Here is a 16,107-nt window from a genome sequence, read left to right as displayed (position 1 = left end):
GAACAATAGAAGGTGCACTGTGCAAAGAAAATATGCTCTGTCTGCAAGCCTCATAGGCACACACATGCGCATAAGGTCCTTCCCACGCATACCCCCACACACACACACAGGCTCCCCCACACACACTCATACAAACAGGCCCTCCACATATACCCACATGCACACAGGCTTCCCATGCACACACACATGAATGCAAGGTCCACCATATGCATACATATACACATGCACACAGGCTCCTCACTGATACACACACAGACTCCGTGACAGACACATAGGCGCTCAAACACAGAGGCTCCTCCCATGTATACCCATATGCACACACAAGCTACGCTGCCATGCATACCCACACGCACACACACACACACACACACAGATGCCCCACACGTGCACATAGGCTAACCCCACACATACCCACCTACACACACAGGCTCCCCCATGCCTACTCATGCACAGGTTCCCCATGTATACACACACAGGCTCCCCCATACATAGACATGCACACACACACACACACAGGCTCCTTCACATACACACAAACACACACACGTAGGTTCCACCAAGTATGCACACACACAGACACGTTCCCACTCATGCATACACACACACACACACACACACACACACACAGGGCATCTTGTTCAGACACAACCAGCCCCCTTTTTCAGCCACTGCAGGATAGGGTCCGCGGCAGCTTTTTCCTTCTTTGGCTGCCACAGGATGAGAACTGCGGCGGTCATCCTACAAGCCTCTTCTGCTGTCGGTCAGCCTGATCCTGCTTCCTAAGGGGGTGGACAATGGCCCACCCATGGCCTTGCCACTGTTGTGGATTGTGAACTGGTTAAAGTACAGGATTCAGAAAGTAAAACTAACTGGTCATTTCTCTCAGTGAAGGACAGTAAATAGTACAATGCCCTAGGAATCTTCTTCTCTAGCGATCACTATTTAGCAAAAAATGACCTGAGGCGGGTGGCACCTGAATCACTATTTAGCACCCTCTACAGCTGGTCAACAACGGACATCTAATGCAATGCCAATCTAGTTTGCAGAGAGGTTGTCCAAGTTTCCGTATGCTTTCTGTTAATTGCATCACAAAATAAAACATCTATCGTTTTCACTTTTGTTTAATTTTAAAATTTATAGCTGTTATGGACCGGACAATCTGTGCAATGCTGGGCAGTTTTCTCTTGTGTACATATAAATCCTCTGACTTGTCTCTCCCTTTATTCAAGATTTCCAGCTTGGATGACTCAGACTTGGAATTAAGTGATTCTCTTGCACTAGAATTAAATTGCAATTTATTTTTCTCATGCTAGCAACTAATATTTAGCTACCTCTGCCTTTGTAGAACTATGTTTTCGGTCCATTTTGTGACAGTGGCTGGAGGTGACAGTGTGACAAGCAAAATATCTTCTAAATGCAGCTGCTTCTTCTTCTTCTTACACGGCTCAGTGGCCGTATTTAGAAAAAAAAAAACCGCTTGATTTCTGTAATCAGGGAGATGATAGCTACCATATCGCTGCATAAAATATGGCATGTAGGGACCACACCTGCACCATCAATGTCCTATAGTCATTTTCTAAATGTAATGTTTCCTTTTGATGCTGGTTAGTCAGGTTGCACTGTGGCGCTCTGGATAAGTGTCCGTGTGAAAATTCTTTCAAAAGTTTGGGATTTATGGGTATATATGGACCAAAAAGTTAGCAATCCTTAAACTGGGAACTTTCCTGCAGGCGGAGTTTAGGCTTGTAGAAAGAACCCTGAAAATCGAGAGAAAATGTCATCCCTGATGCAACTGGAGACTTTTACCAGCTACCCCTCCCCTCCCAGTTTTCCAGGGTTCTTATTATCTGAATCTACAATTGAAATCTAATGAACCCTGTCCATGAGAGACGGCCTGAATTATGGGATTTGTAATTATTCCATCCTTTCTGCATGTAACTGTGACTGCCAAACTAATTTTAGTGGGGTACATCAACCTAGGCTTGTTTCTTAGCTTCCAGCATGTATTAATTGGAACTAGAAATGTACAGCTCACTGAAAGATGACAGAGAGTTGGGAAGGCCAGAGTCTTTCAGCATTTCTGAGTCCTCAGGGTATGTCTGCTGAATTACTGAGAAGTAGAGATGTGAATCGGAACTGAAATCGGATCCGATTCTGGTTCCGATTCACATCTATAGAGATGTGAATCAGAACTGAAATCGGATCCGATTCTGGTTCCGATTCACATCTATAGAGATGTGAATCAGAACTGAAATCGGATCCGATTCTGGTTCCGATTCACATCTCTACTGAGAAGTAATAATGCCTTTTGGAGAGACGGGTGAGTGAAAATGGGCTACAGACCTCCCTGAGAACCGCCGGCATGAAATGGAGAATCCTCTTATCCAAGAGAAAACTTTCTGGCGCACCTAGTGGCTTACTCAGGTCAGAGTAAAGATTGCACAGTCATTTGTCAGGAAACATAGTTACATGTTGATGCAGTTTTCCTCTATAGCCAGCAGGTGGCAACATAACATATAAACAAACCCAAGCATATAGAAGTATGAGAGAAAAAATGAGGGAAGCTTGCTGGGCAGACTGGATGGGCCATTTGGTCTTCTTCTGCCGTCATTTCTATGTTTCTATGTTTCTATGTAATACAAAATAGCACTATAACATAAGATTAGAACAGGAATGGGAAAACTACCACCCATGGGCCAAAACCAGACCCTCTGATACATTTTTCCGGCCCATGGGGTTTACTTCAAATAAATACAAAGTTTGGCCCACCGACAATAACTCTGAAGCTGCCCTGGGAACGTGGTCATCAAAGTCCCGCTATCAAGCAAGTCTCAGCAGCCATCAATGATGACGTCTCTCTTTGGGGGTTGTATTTGTACCATGACTGGGGTGGTAACAGCCGAGCACCCCTCAGCTCATCAAATTGCTCCCTCTCTGCGTGAATCCAGCTAGCCCGGGCGCATGGGGCACCTCTGGCAGTTATAGTTTTTGGCCACCTAGTGCCTGGAAAGGCTAGGGGGACAGTGAACTGCGGGCCATATTTGTCATGCCGCCTGGCACCATGGGACTTGTAGTACCACAGAGGTTTCACGGTGACAGGCTGAGCTCCAAGCCCCAGAATGCTCCGGGGCTGCCAGCAGACCTGGAGTGGGAGGAAGGGGTGCGTGGGGATTAAAAAACAAGTAAGCAACTTTAAACTAAAAAGGCGCTCAGCATTTTTGCTGGTGTCTCAGCTGCAGGGCTTAAAATTTTGGCTGACTCGCTCCTGAGCAGACCTGTGGTAAATATTTCCACGAAATGGTTGATTGTAGCCTTCCAGCAAACAACGCAGCAGCAACAGAGGGACAATTTGTGGTAATTGGCAGGATGAGGTGACTTCCAGGACCTCCCTGAGGCTATGCCCCCATCTGTAACACAGAATCAGCGCAAAAATTGAATGGAAAAAGCCAGAGATGGAGCTGAACTCCTCCTCGCCTGAAGCTCCCAAACAGTGACAGTGAGAGCTGAATTGGCTGCACTCCCTCTGCACCAAGCATCTTTGATACCCCCCCACCCCTTCTCTCTTGCTGGTCCTGCATCTCCACCACCATTGCAACCCACCTAGGCACTCACCGCAAGGGACATCAAGGATGCTACCAACTCACAGGTAAAAACAATTTTTTTTCCAGGTTTTCATAGTATACAAGGGCAGAAATCTGTACGTAAAAGGGACAAATAGCTAGAAACAGATGCAGACAGAAAGGAAGAAAGAGAGAGAGGCAAGCAGGCTGAGGAATCCCCCCCCCTTCCCTCCCTCTCTGACTGGGGCTCTCAGGGGACCCTACCCCCTTCCCCCCCCCCCCCACCCTCACCCCTGCTTGAGAAGCTCCAAGGAGAGGTGGTCCCAGCCACCCCTCTGGCTGCTACTGCAAACGAGAGCCATTAATGTTGACCTGTTTACGAAAAGTTTGCCCACTCCTGGCTTAGAGTCATGACAGGACAGCAGTTTTTCAGGCTATCTCTATTTCTAAGCACCACTTGCTTGTGACCTTTACCTCCTGTGGGTAGCAGGGGCTGCACCAAGGTGTACATTTAGTTTCCTGCAAGCTGAGTTTGTTGCTTCCTCGGAAGCTCTGTAATTCTGACATTTTTTGCGGGAGTGCATATTTGAACCTGTCGGGTTGGTTGACAAACCCAGTCTGATGCGAGATGGCTGGGTTAGTCTGCGTGTGGAACCCAGGTTTATATATTGCTGTATTCACCAATGTCTGTTCTTGGCAGTACCCCGTTACGTAGCATAAAAGCTTTCACTTAAGCAACTGTGGGCCACCGAACTACAAGATGAGCAAAGCGTGGGGCCTCTGTACCCTAAAGTCTTTGGAGCACCTCACACAGACCTGTGATGAAACGTCTGAGAGCTCTGGATAAATCGTCATACGTGCTCTGTATAAATCCCTTTTGGAAGTTAAGAACAGTTGGTATAACTGTCTTCTCTCCTTTAATCCCATCTTTCAGAAAAAAAAACCCACTATCTTCTCCCTTGTGAGAAGTCACTTTGGGCCTGATTTCCCTGAGGCCTTTTCCCCATTCTGAATGACCTCGATGAGTTAGGTCCTTCATGTGAAATAAGAGGTAGGGCCCGCCTCAGCCAGTTCAAGGATCTTATTGGCAAACTGGCCAACCATTACTTGGTGGGTGGCAGACCAGGCATGAAAGGTGGAATGAAAATTACTACATTAAATTGTGTCTTTTTGTACGTCATCCTAGCATGAGGTTTGCTTCATTACCTCTGAGAAATGGGTGAAAGTATACAATCTGCACGCTTTGAATCTGGGCCAGCCCAGTAGTCCAGTAAGAACAAGTCGTACTCTGTGCTCCAAAACCAGTCACCTGCATTTTAACTGAGATTAGGGGTGGATGGATTAGAATTAGTGCGAGAGCCTGGGAGGATATCTAGAATATATTCCCGACCACAGATAGGGTAGGATGGAGAAGGTAAACTGCTTCACTGGGTCCAAAACAGGTTCTGCAAACATTTTAGCGTGAGTTGTCTGCCTAGTGAGGCTATTTTCTTTCGGTGTCTGGAATGACCTCTGATGCCCCTTCTCAGGCGGCCATTCATTTCTACTCATTGTGATCAGGTTTCCTGGCACCTAGCAGAAGAGGGAGTAAATCGATAGGCTACTACTGAATGAAAAGAGAGGGGAAAATAGGGACAGCTGATTTTCCCTGGTCATACCCTCGCCTCCTGCTCTGCTGTCACAGGCTTCCCGGTCTCGTGCTCTGCTGCGTTCGCTGGCTGCCCATGAGCTGCCTCCTGATGTCAGGCACACTCACATTAGAAGTGCACCAGCTGTTGCTTCGCCCAGCCTCTGTTTTCTCGTTTCCATGTAAGATGTCACAAATGAGTCAGGAGCTGGTCAAGCAGAGAGGGGCAAAGCTCCTTCCAGCTTGAAAGCCACACTGTACCATGTCTCTTGATGCCAGATATAATTTTCAGCAAAAAGGTGCAGAAGGTGCTGGTGATGGTGCAGGGAGGCAGACAGAGGGGAGCAGGCATACAAAGCCTAGAACTCAACTTTGCTGGCACAGCGTTTTGACATAATGTATCTTTTGCCCAGGGGAAAAAAAATAACATAAGAATATTGGGCTCTTGAAACCCTGTAACTACTACTACTTATCACTTACATAATGCTGTACAAGGTATAAGAGTCAGTCTTTGCTCAGTAGAGCTTACAATCTAATCAGGACAAACTTACAGGGCAAAAGACTTTGGGAATTTCACTTATTAGGAAAATAGTTAAAATCAATACGGCTGTAAGCAGGATAATCAGGGATTAAGATTAAAAAGCGGACTGGAAATGGAGGATTTGAATAAGGCAAGAGAGGGAATAATTCAGGAAGACTATTCCAAGCATACGGTGCAGCCAGGTGGGAAGCACGGAGTCAGGAGGTGCAGGTAGAGGAGAAGAGCATAGGTAAGAGTGACTTGTCTGATGAGCAACGTGCATGAGAGAGGAGAGGTAGTGAGGAGCTTCAGACCTGAAGGCTCTTATAGGTGAATACGAGGAGCTTAAACTATATGTGGTAGTAGTCAGGGAGCCAATGTAGTGTCTTGAGAAGAGGGCTTATATGAATGTGGTGACTGGTGAAAGATAAATCACACAGCTGAATTTTGGATAGATTGTAGTGCAGACTACCATACAGAGCCAGTGGGTCTAGCAGCAAGCATCTGGCCCAGCAATCAGCTTCATTGACACAAATAGTACAAGCCGTGCAAGCTGCTAAAGCCAAACCTACACTTCTGGCTCCCATAAACCTTAAAATGGCTCCAGAAGGCAATGCAGATTGTTTCTTAATGATCTTTGAATGAACTGCCTAGCTGGGTAGGATGGCCAGAATCCAACTGAAACACATAGCTGGGCAATTTGCTGACAAGCAGCCAGGCCACAAATCCAGATAGAAGGGCCACCTCATAAAAGTTAAGGCTGCCATTCTTGAATGAGTAAGGTGCACCCAAGAAGTGTACCAGCAGCAGTTCTGGTAGGCAGTCCTCCAGCCTGTAGAAAGCTCATGGAGTCTCAGCGAAAGGAAAAAGTGTGGAAATGGCTACAGCCTGAAGGAAAGACTGGGACAGGAATGGCTCAGCTGCTCCTCCTGAGCAGTTTTTCCATGGATTGGACCTGTTTATGTGACGGTGGATATGCCAACATCCAAAGCTTACACTAGAAACTGCTTTGGAAGTCACAGATGCAGTCCATCAAGCCCAGTAAATGCCAGAGTATCCCAGGCTATGAGAGAGACTGTCAACCCCAGATCCCAAACTCCATGATCAGAAAGAGAGATGCTTACTGAGGATCCCATTGAAGGCCCTACCTGAGATACAGGCCTGCCATCCTACTTTAATTGTGGAGAAGGGGGAGGGGGGCTACTTTGCTAAGGAGTGTCATTGAGTAGAAGAGGAGCCCATGGACATCAACTTGATGACGCCTCATTTTTGCAATTTTTATGGATGTTCTTTCTCCTGGGTTCATTACTTTCATGGTTCTGGTTGAGCTGCATGAGTCTCGCACTCACGCTCTAGTAGACTCTGGAAGTATAAAGATTCTTATCTGGAGAGAGCTAGTCAAGAGAACACAGACTGATTATGAAAATACAGTGAATCTAGCCTATATCCACAGAGACCAATGGCAATACCCCACCACCCAGGTCTCACTGAAGACCACAGCCAGACAGGCCCTCCTAGAAGTGGGAGTACTCCCATATCCCATCTCACAGATTTTGGGATTTTCTGGGCCCAGCTTACGACAGGCTAGCAAATTCAGTCGATGATGAAGAGTCATTCCTGGAGGTTTTCCCAGCCTTATAATTCAGGCACCCTAAGACACTCAAACCCAGAAAACATTGCTGTTGGGAGAAGCTTAGCTATTCTAGGCAACTAGAGGTTGCCATAGTTAGGGTACTTGGGATAAAGGAGGATCCCCAAGCATTCCAGGAACCCTGGCAACTTTAGATGTGCCTAAAGTGATGATGAGTCACTTAAGTTTGCCTGAGAACATATGCAGATGGTAGGTGGAAGGACAGTCACTGGGACAGAGCCCCATAACCCAGATCCAACCTTTTTCATAATGTGGAAGGAATTAGTGTATTGCATTGCCAAAGAGAATCTAGAAGGGGAAACCTATGAGCCACCTCTTGTGCCCTGGCCCTATGGCTAACAAGTACTAAAACTAGCCCACAGCTACCTCCTAGGAGGCCACTTAGGGGAACAGAAAACTTGGGAGAAAATCCTGAATTGGCCAACTATCATGCTTCGATTAACACAGTTAAAAAAGCTTATTTCTCTAAACAAATGTCTCAAGCAAACAAGAACTCCAAAATTCTTTTTAACACAGTTAAAACACTAACTAAACAAAATAATTCCCATCATATCTACTCGAAAGCTACTTCCACCCTGGACCTATGTGAATCCTTTAAAAATGTTTTTCAGGACAAAATTCAAAACATCATGAATATTTTCCCTAATTTACTACCCACCATCCAAGATATCAAACTAAACCGCAGTTGGGATTCCTTTGAACTCATCGGAAGCACAGAAGTAATTCAGATCATATCCAAAATATGTTATGATTGCCGCTCACGGGCCCAACCCGCGAGCAGCCCTTCACCTCTGTGCTGCTGCAGTGCCGGTTGGCCCGGTGCCCGACCACCTTTCCTCCTCCTTTGTGGCCGTCGCCACTGTGGCATTATGGGTGCCCATGCTTCTTCTGTCCGGTCAAGGTCCTCCGTGGTCTGCCTGTCTAGATGGTTCCGTGTTCCATGTTAGATGTTCCTGGTCTCCGTGGATGTTCCTGTTCTTCATTGGAGCTCCTTTGTCATCTCTTCGGTGCCCTGATGTTCCTTGTTCTTGATATTCCCGTCTCTGGCTCTTCATCCTGCTTCCAGGTTTCCTGCTCATTCACCTTTCCTGGCGTGCTACCATCGTGGTCCATGACCAGCCCAAAGGGGGCTATGTAGGGCGCTTCATGGCATGAGGCCTGCCTTCATGTCTGCAGCGCAAGTCTCCGGAAGGCCCTTGCTTTTAATGCCGAGTTCTGTTCCTGAATCCGAGTCCTGAATCCTTGAATCCTGAATCATGAATCCTGTTCCTGGTCTTCAGAGTTCCTTGTTCCTGTGTCCGTCCATGCCCTAGACTCAAGCCAGAACCTGCTCCGCTTCAGCATGGTCCGCAACCAGCCACAGGTGGCTGTGTAGGGGTGCCTCGGTGCAGGCCTCTCCTGAATCTTCGTCAAGTTTCCAGTTCCATCTCTTCACTTTCTCGCCTGGAGTCTGCTTCGCTTCCAGCGTGGTCCGTGACCAGCCATGGGAGGCTGTTTAGGGCGTGCTGCGGCTCAGTACTCACCCTGTACTAGTGTCTGAATCCTTGTCTTAGTCTTCCAAATTCCTTGATTCCTCGTCTGAGTCTTCCAAGTATCCTGAAACCTTGTCTGAGTCTTCCTAGTTCCTCGAGTCCTTGTCTGAGTCTTCCAAGTTCCTCAGTTCTATGTTTTGTCTTGTTCCTGCCCTCAGCCTCTGTCTGGCCTCACGCACTCGTCGTTCCCAAGCGGTGGGTCCAGAAGGGCTACCGAGTGGCCGTAGGGCCACTCTTGAGACCAGCATTGCCTTGGTATAGGCTTCTACCGAATCTTCGACATGTTCCAGTTTTCTTCTATTCCACACCTCGTCTAGAGCCTGCTTCACATTCAAGAGTGGTCCGCGACCAGCCCATGGGTAGTGGCTGTGTAGGGCATGCTGCGTCGCAGTCTCAACCCAGTACTTGATCTTGCTCCTGAATACCTTTGCCTGCAGAACCTTGCTTCTGAACCTTCGTCCAAAGTCCTTGCATGAGTCTTCGTCTGCGCACTCAAGTGAGTCTTCGGCTGTACCTCCAAGTTCCTCGTCTACTAGAGTCTCTATGTTCCAGAGCCTTCATCTGCCCTTGTCCGTAGTCCGGCCTGCTGCTTCTTGTCATTCCTTGTGGCAGGTCCGAAAGGGCTAGGAACGGTCGGAGGACTGTTCAATAAACAACACCATGTGTTGGCTCCAGAAGCATGCAGGTCCGACAGAGGGTCAGACCGTCCGTCTCCACCCATGCTGGGACCCCTCTGGGGTCGTGCCGAGGCCCAAGGGCACACAATCCCCTCAAGATGGGATCGCTCTCCTAGCATTCCCCTTCTGTAACAGTATGCAAGGCCTCTGTAACAGAAATACCCTGATTTTACCACCGACCTTTTTCAGCTATACATATTAAGATTGGAATCAAGAAGTACACCTCGACTCTTTATTTCTGATATAGTTGGGATCTCCTGATTTTTAAAGGAAAATGAATCGGGCACCTGTAATCGGTTTGACTACTGCATCACTATAAAGTTTAATGCTAGCATGTTGTGTTAGCCTGCACTGCACTGCTTCGAGACATATGGCAAGTATTTCAAAGTCTCAGTCCAGATAGATGCAATTGTAATAAGAAACTGGCCATCGTCCGCATAGATACGGTATACTGAACAGAACCCAGCAAGAAGTTTGCAAAGGGGAGCCAAATATATATTAAATAGTACAGCGGCTAATGCTGAGCCCTGAGGGAAGGACACCTGCATCTACCGGCTGCCATGTCGAGTGTGCATGTTTAAGAGAAACTCTCTCAGATCTTTCCGAGAGATGATTGAAACCATACTGCTGTTATAGCTGTTTTTTTGAGGGGGGATTTTGCCACTGGGATCATCTCCTCCTCTTTGACTGCAGGAAGAGGTTCTGTCTTTGAACTTTGTGTTTTCTTGACTTAAAGCCAGTTCTCTAGAGCTCTCTTCTAGTAGGGGAGCCAGCTTGAGACTATCTTTCTGAAGTTAGTTACCTCTGCGCAAATGGAAGACTATATATATATATATTTTATTTTTTTACAGAGCCCCTCTCAGGCACTGGTATTACACTATGTTTGCTTTTGTCGAACGCTAGCAGTGCGGCCTTGGCAGGCAGCCTCTGATAGAATGTGCTCTATAAATGTTTTATGTACCCGTCTTTCTGGAAAGCAATTAAAATTCACCCAGGCAAGCAGAAGGCATGATCTTAAGAAATATGTGGAACATTTAGCATGACGTTGGACTCCGGAGGTTTGCTAACTAAGATTTGGCTCCAAGGAGAGAGAATATTATTTTACATTCTCACAGGGGTCAGGTTCTGCCGTTTTTATTTTGTTTTGTTTTTCTTTTTTTTTTCCTCTCTTGTGCTTCAGATGCACAGTAAAAATAAAACTGGTTCCATGAAAGCATGGCCACGCCGAACACAGAGTCCCCGAGTTGAAATGCCAGGTGGTGTGTGCTCAAGCTCGCACAGCAGAGCTCGCTGCAGGCATTCTGTCTCCCAGCAGCCAGCTGGAACCGGCGCACGTTGAGAAGCTGTGATCCTCGGCATGTGACGCCGCGCCCGGCCCACGCCGCACTGGCAGGGTCAAGGAGGTTGCTGCCCGGGTTGCTGCTGTGTGACGTGGAATGGGCTCGGAGCCTCCTGGTTGCCTCACTTCTCTGCTGTGTCAGGCATCACGTTCAGAAGACAAGCCAGGCGGGAAATGGGGGGATGGGGGAGGTGAGGCCCCAGAAACCTCTGATGAAAAGGATATTTTCACGTGGAGAGACAAGTCTAAATGTGGATTTTCTCAATAGCAGCTCACTGAAGTACCGTCTACGGGTCAAATTATGCTAAATGGATGTTTCACATTTTGAGTCTATGGGGAAAAGTGCTTATTATGACGTCTGGTCTAACAAGTCAGTTTGCATGAACTTAGAAGGTATTGGCAGAAAGGGTGCCATGAGGACAGGAATGGAGCCTGAATGGCAGGGATTCAGAAGGGAGGGCACTAATGTATTCACGGTACAGTAACGTGGGTGACTGCAGAATTATTTTCCCACCTGCATCTTCATGCTGTCAAACATTTACTTGATTTTTGTTTGGTAATTCAGGCGTTTGCCTTGTCTTTCATGGATTATTGTAATTCTTTGTACCAAATGTCAGATCAAAATATTGCAGCCCTTACAAAATGTAGCCACCTGGCTTATTGTTCCATGTGCTTTCCCCAGTTTTACACAAACTGCACTGGTTGCCGTCATCGTCAGGGTTATGCTTAAGTTCACAATACTGGTTTTTTTAATTCTGATTGCGGATAGCCACAATACCTAAAGGACCCCCCCCCCCCCCTCACCTGCTGGCACTCTCCGCTTCTTGCCACCGCCTGCTTCGCTCGGCTCCGGGCCGCGACAGGGCCTTCCCGTGGTGTTCTCCCCACGAGGAAGACACCGCCGACTTCCTGATCCAGCTCTGCCCCTTAGGTGCGCGCGCGCACCAACCCGGAATTTAAAGGGGCCACTGCGGGAAACCTCAGCCCAGCCCCTGAAGATGATGACAGATGCCAGGGCTATTTAAGCCCAGCTCAGACCAATGTTCTCTGCCTTGCCAACAGGTCGACTCGCCGAGTGTCCCTGCTTGTTCCAGTTCATGCTTCCGTGATCCTGCTCTAGCTCCGTTCCTGCTTCCGTGATCCTGTTCCTGCTCCTGCTCCCGTGTTCCTGGTCCAGCTCCTGCTCCTGCTTCGTCTTGATTCTCTGGTTTTTTACTTTGGCTTGGCTTCTGGTACTCTCTGTCTGCTGCCTGTCTTTACCAAGCTCGACCTTCGAGGTGCCTACAATCTAGTGTGAATCAGACTAGGTGAGGAGTGGAAAACAGCATTCAATACTCGTGATGGGCATTACGAGTATCTTGTCATGCCCTTCAGATTATGTAATGCCCCAGCGGTTTTTCAAAACCTTTTGAATGAGGTCCTCCGAGACATGCTCCACTCATCAGTAATCGTCTATCTTGATGACGTGCTTGTATTCTCCAAAGACCTCATTACCCATCGACGGCAAGTAAAGCAAGTACTACAATGACTCCGGGACAACCGCTTGTTCGCCAAGTTAGAGAAATGTCTGTTCGAACAAGAATCTCTACCATACTTGGGATATATTGTATCCTCTACGGGATTTCACATGGACCCCGAGAAAGTATCGGCCATCAAAGACTGGCCCTGTCCAGGGGGGCCAAAGCCCTTCAGTGCTTTCTCAGATTTGCGAACCTCTACTGACATTTCATCCCCCACTACTCGCAAAAGGTAGCTCCACTCACTGCCCTCACTAAGAAGGGAGCGAATGCCAAAGATTGGCCACCAGTGGCACTTCGGGCCTTTGAAGAACTAAAACAAGCTTTCCACTTGGATTCTTGCCTGCATCACCTGGATCCCCAGCACCTTTTTGTTGTGGAAGTAGATGCTTCGGACCTGGCGGTGGGGGCTGTCCGCAGCCAAATTTCTAATAAAGGCACATTACTCCCTTGCTCCTACTTCTCTCGAAAGTTCTCTGCTGCCGAGAGAAATTACGGCATAGGTGATAACTCCTAGCTATAAAGTTGGCCTTTGAAGAGTGGCGTCAGTGGCTGGAGGGAGCCCAGCATCCAATTGTTATATATACTGACCACAAAAATCTGGAATATCTATGTTGAGCCCAATGCCTGAATCCCAGACAAGCTCGCTGGTCCTTGGTTTTTAGCCGCTTCAATTTCTCCTTACAGTACCGACCAGCATCAAAGAATCTTCATGCAGATGCACTCTCCAGTACCACTGAGACTGAGGATTCACCCATTACACCACAGTACATCCTAGATCCAGCTAAGGTCATCATTGCTGCCTCTGAAGTCGTCCCCACGGTCTAGACGGTTGTGCCCATCTGCTTGCGGAAGAAAGTCCTCTCCTGGGCATACGACTCCATAACGGCGGGGCATTCGGGCAGGGCCCGAACCTTAGAACTACTAACTCGTTACTGCTGGTAGCCACATGTCAATCAGGACGTCCGGGCGTATGTCAGTTCCTGCCCCACCTGTGCTAGACAAAAGCCCTTACCGGGTCACCCCTGGGGGCTTTTGCAACCTCTTCCCATATCAGCGGAGCCTTGGACTCACTTCTCTACAGACTTTATAGTAGATCTACCCCTGTCCGAGGGGAAGCAAGTCATCTGGGTCACTGTAGATAGGTTCTCAAAGATGGCTCACTTTGTGCCACTCTCAAAGCTTCCTACTGCACCGGAGCTTGCTCAGCTCTTTACACAGCATATTTTCTGCTTTCATGGATTACCGCTGCACATCGCTTCCGATCGTGGCTCGCAATTTACAGCTAAATACTGGAGAGCACTTTGCAAAAAGTTTGGGATCCACTAGGATTTCACGTCAGCTTTCCATCCGCAAGGCAATGGGCAAGTGGAACGAGGGTTGGTATAGGTGAAGGTCCTGTCTGGTCTCCTGGTCCAGTTCCTCCTCCCAGCAGATCCTCCTAGCACTCTAGCCGGCCCAAGTGTCTACAATATTACTCCATCTATAGGTTCCTGGATGCTTGTGACATCCCAAAGGTAAGTTTTTGGTGCTCCCCTCCTTCAGGTACACATGGTTGGAGTTGCACACAAGTGTGCCTTCTCAGTGGCAGGTCCCAGTTTATGGAACGTACTGCCGCCTGACCTCCGTGATATTTATGACTGTAAATTACTGCGTAAGAAACTGAATTCTCACTTTTTTCAAAAAGCTTTTGGTTAACTTGTTGTACTAGCTCTTTTTGGTATTTTATTTTACTGTTTTAAGAACATAAGAAATTGCCATACTGGGTCAGACCAAGGGACCATCAAGTCCAGCATCCTGTTTCCAACAGAGGCCAATCAAGGCCATAAGTACCTGGTATGTATCCAAAAGCTGATGCTAGTAATAGCCGTTGCTATTTTCTAAGTCAATTTGATTAATAGCAGGTAATGGACTTCTCCTCCAGGAACTTATCCAAACTTTTATTTAAACCCAGCTGCACTAACTGCACTAACCACATCTCCTGGTCAGAAGTGAATGACATTTTGATGAGAGCTCTGTAACCCAATTGGAATGGTTGTTTCTTTGACAAGTGGGCCATAAGACAATTAAATAAAAAATAAGTAAAAAGGAATCTGATATAAGGAATAGTGTGCTGACTCGGCACACTGCATTTGCTATGAGTCCAGGTCTCCTGGCCCATGGGAGGCATGGGTTTGTTGCAGAGATGAGGTTCTCAAGCACTGGGGGGGGGGAGGAAGCACTCAACTGCTCTTACTTATAGGCGGTTTCCCTTTACAACTTAGCTGCTTAGCAAGGTAATCTGCAAGAGGCGATGAGTAGAAAAGAGGGGAAGAAAATAGAAGCGAGGAGAAATATATTGAGGTCCATATTTATTAGACCGGGTAGTGGACGAATCATCCAGCTAAGGTTAGGATAAACGGCTCACTGAATATCCTGCCATAAAAGTTACTCGGCTATATGTATAAATATGGTCGATTGTGTGGCCAGATAACTTGTTTCTTACCCGAATATCTTCAAAAGATATCTGGGTAACTAGCGGTTTACTAAGGTAAACAAAATCAAATCATGGGCCTCACAGCCTCCTGGCCCAATTCACTGCCCCCCCCCCCCCCTCCCCACATGAGTATCACCCACCCGCTGATCCAAACCCCTCTCCCAGCCCCCTCATAAGGATTAAAATTAAAAGTAATCCACAGTGGCGCCAGGCCCAGTCCTCCCCCTTCCCTCTCTCCCCGACTAAATATTAAAGTAAACCTTGTCTACTGGCCCCCAAATCTCCCCCACCCCCGCCCCCATGCTGGTACCTGCAACCCTGCCACCCACCCACCGATACCTTAATCATTTTTAACACTGTGATCACAGAGCAATGTGATATCAGCTGCTTCAAGCGTTACTCTGGTAGTAATGCTGGAGGCGTACATTTACAACTATAATTTAGCCAGATAAGTGGGTGGATACACCAGATTTGCCATTTAGATGGATAACTTTTGATTTATCTTCCTAAACAGCTTTTGAATATGGACCTCCCGATTTGTTCTGTCAAGTTCACCAACCTGACTGCCTTGTCAGGAAGCCTGCATTTATTCCACGGTAGAAACCCTAGTAAATGAACTTTTAGAAAGGACCTATGGAATGCAGGGCCAAGATTAGGCATAGGCAACAAAGCCAAGGGCCTAGTGTGCCAAATTCTGAAGGTTCCCCAGAACTAGGCTTCCCCCCGTTGCTCTATAATTTCCAGGAGAGAAAGCCCCTCCCAGTTCTCTGCCTTTAGGCACTGTAATCTTAAATCCGGTCTTACTGGAATGGTACTTCTGAGAAATACGCAGTCATTGAACATCATATTTAACCTAGTAAAGCTACACACCTACCCCATCATTGTGATCACTGCCATGTACTGCTGGAAAACCACACAGTACAAACCCAGTGAGGGGGTGGGGGGTGATTTCATTACGAATAGTCAAGAACTGACAGGCTGCCCACCCACCTCCCCCCCTACCCTTTTCCTTTCTACCAGCAGGAACTGAATTCCCCTGTGCTTCTCCTGAAACTATCTCCCCTGCGCTGTTTTGCCAACAGGAACCCTAGTGCCGTACGATCATTCCTCCTAGTGTCTCTTTTCCTAAAAGTGTGGTTTTGTTGAAGATATTCAGGTTGTATCTAAGCTTAAAATATAATTTCTGTGTAAGCCATGGATTAAATGGT

General features: G+C 47.4%; 1 protein-coding gene and 1 pseudogene across 8 annotated transcripts in view; one reads left to right on the top strand and one right to left on the bottom strand.

The window, feature by feature from the left end:
• PRKAG2 (protein kinase AMP-activated non-catalytic subunit gamma 2) overlaps positions 1–16,107 on the top strand; it is a 751,594-nt gene that overhangs the window by 400,726 nt on the left and 334,761 nt on the right. The gene's annotated exons all lie outside the window — the stretch shown is intronic.
• The window catches only part of LOC115085986, a 54,662-nt pseudogene that overhangs the window by 27,826 nt on the left and 10,729 nt on the right, over positions 1–16,107 (bottom strand).

Source organism: Rhinatrema bivittatum, chromosome 2, assembly GCF_901001135.1.
Source record: "Rhinatrema bivittatum chromosome 2, aRhiBiv1.1, whole genome shotgun sequence".
NCBI lineage: Eukaryota > Metazoa > Chordata > Amphibia > Gymnophiona > Rhinatrematidae > Rhinatrema > Rhinatrema bivittatum.
Note: the sequence above shows the minus strand (reverse complement) of the source record. Positions and strands in the feature narration are given on the sequence as shown.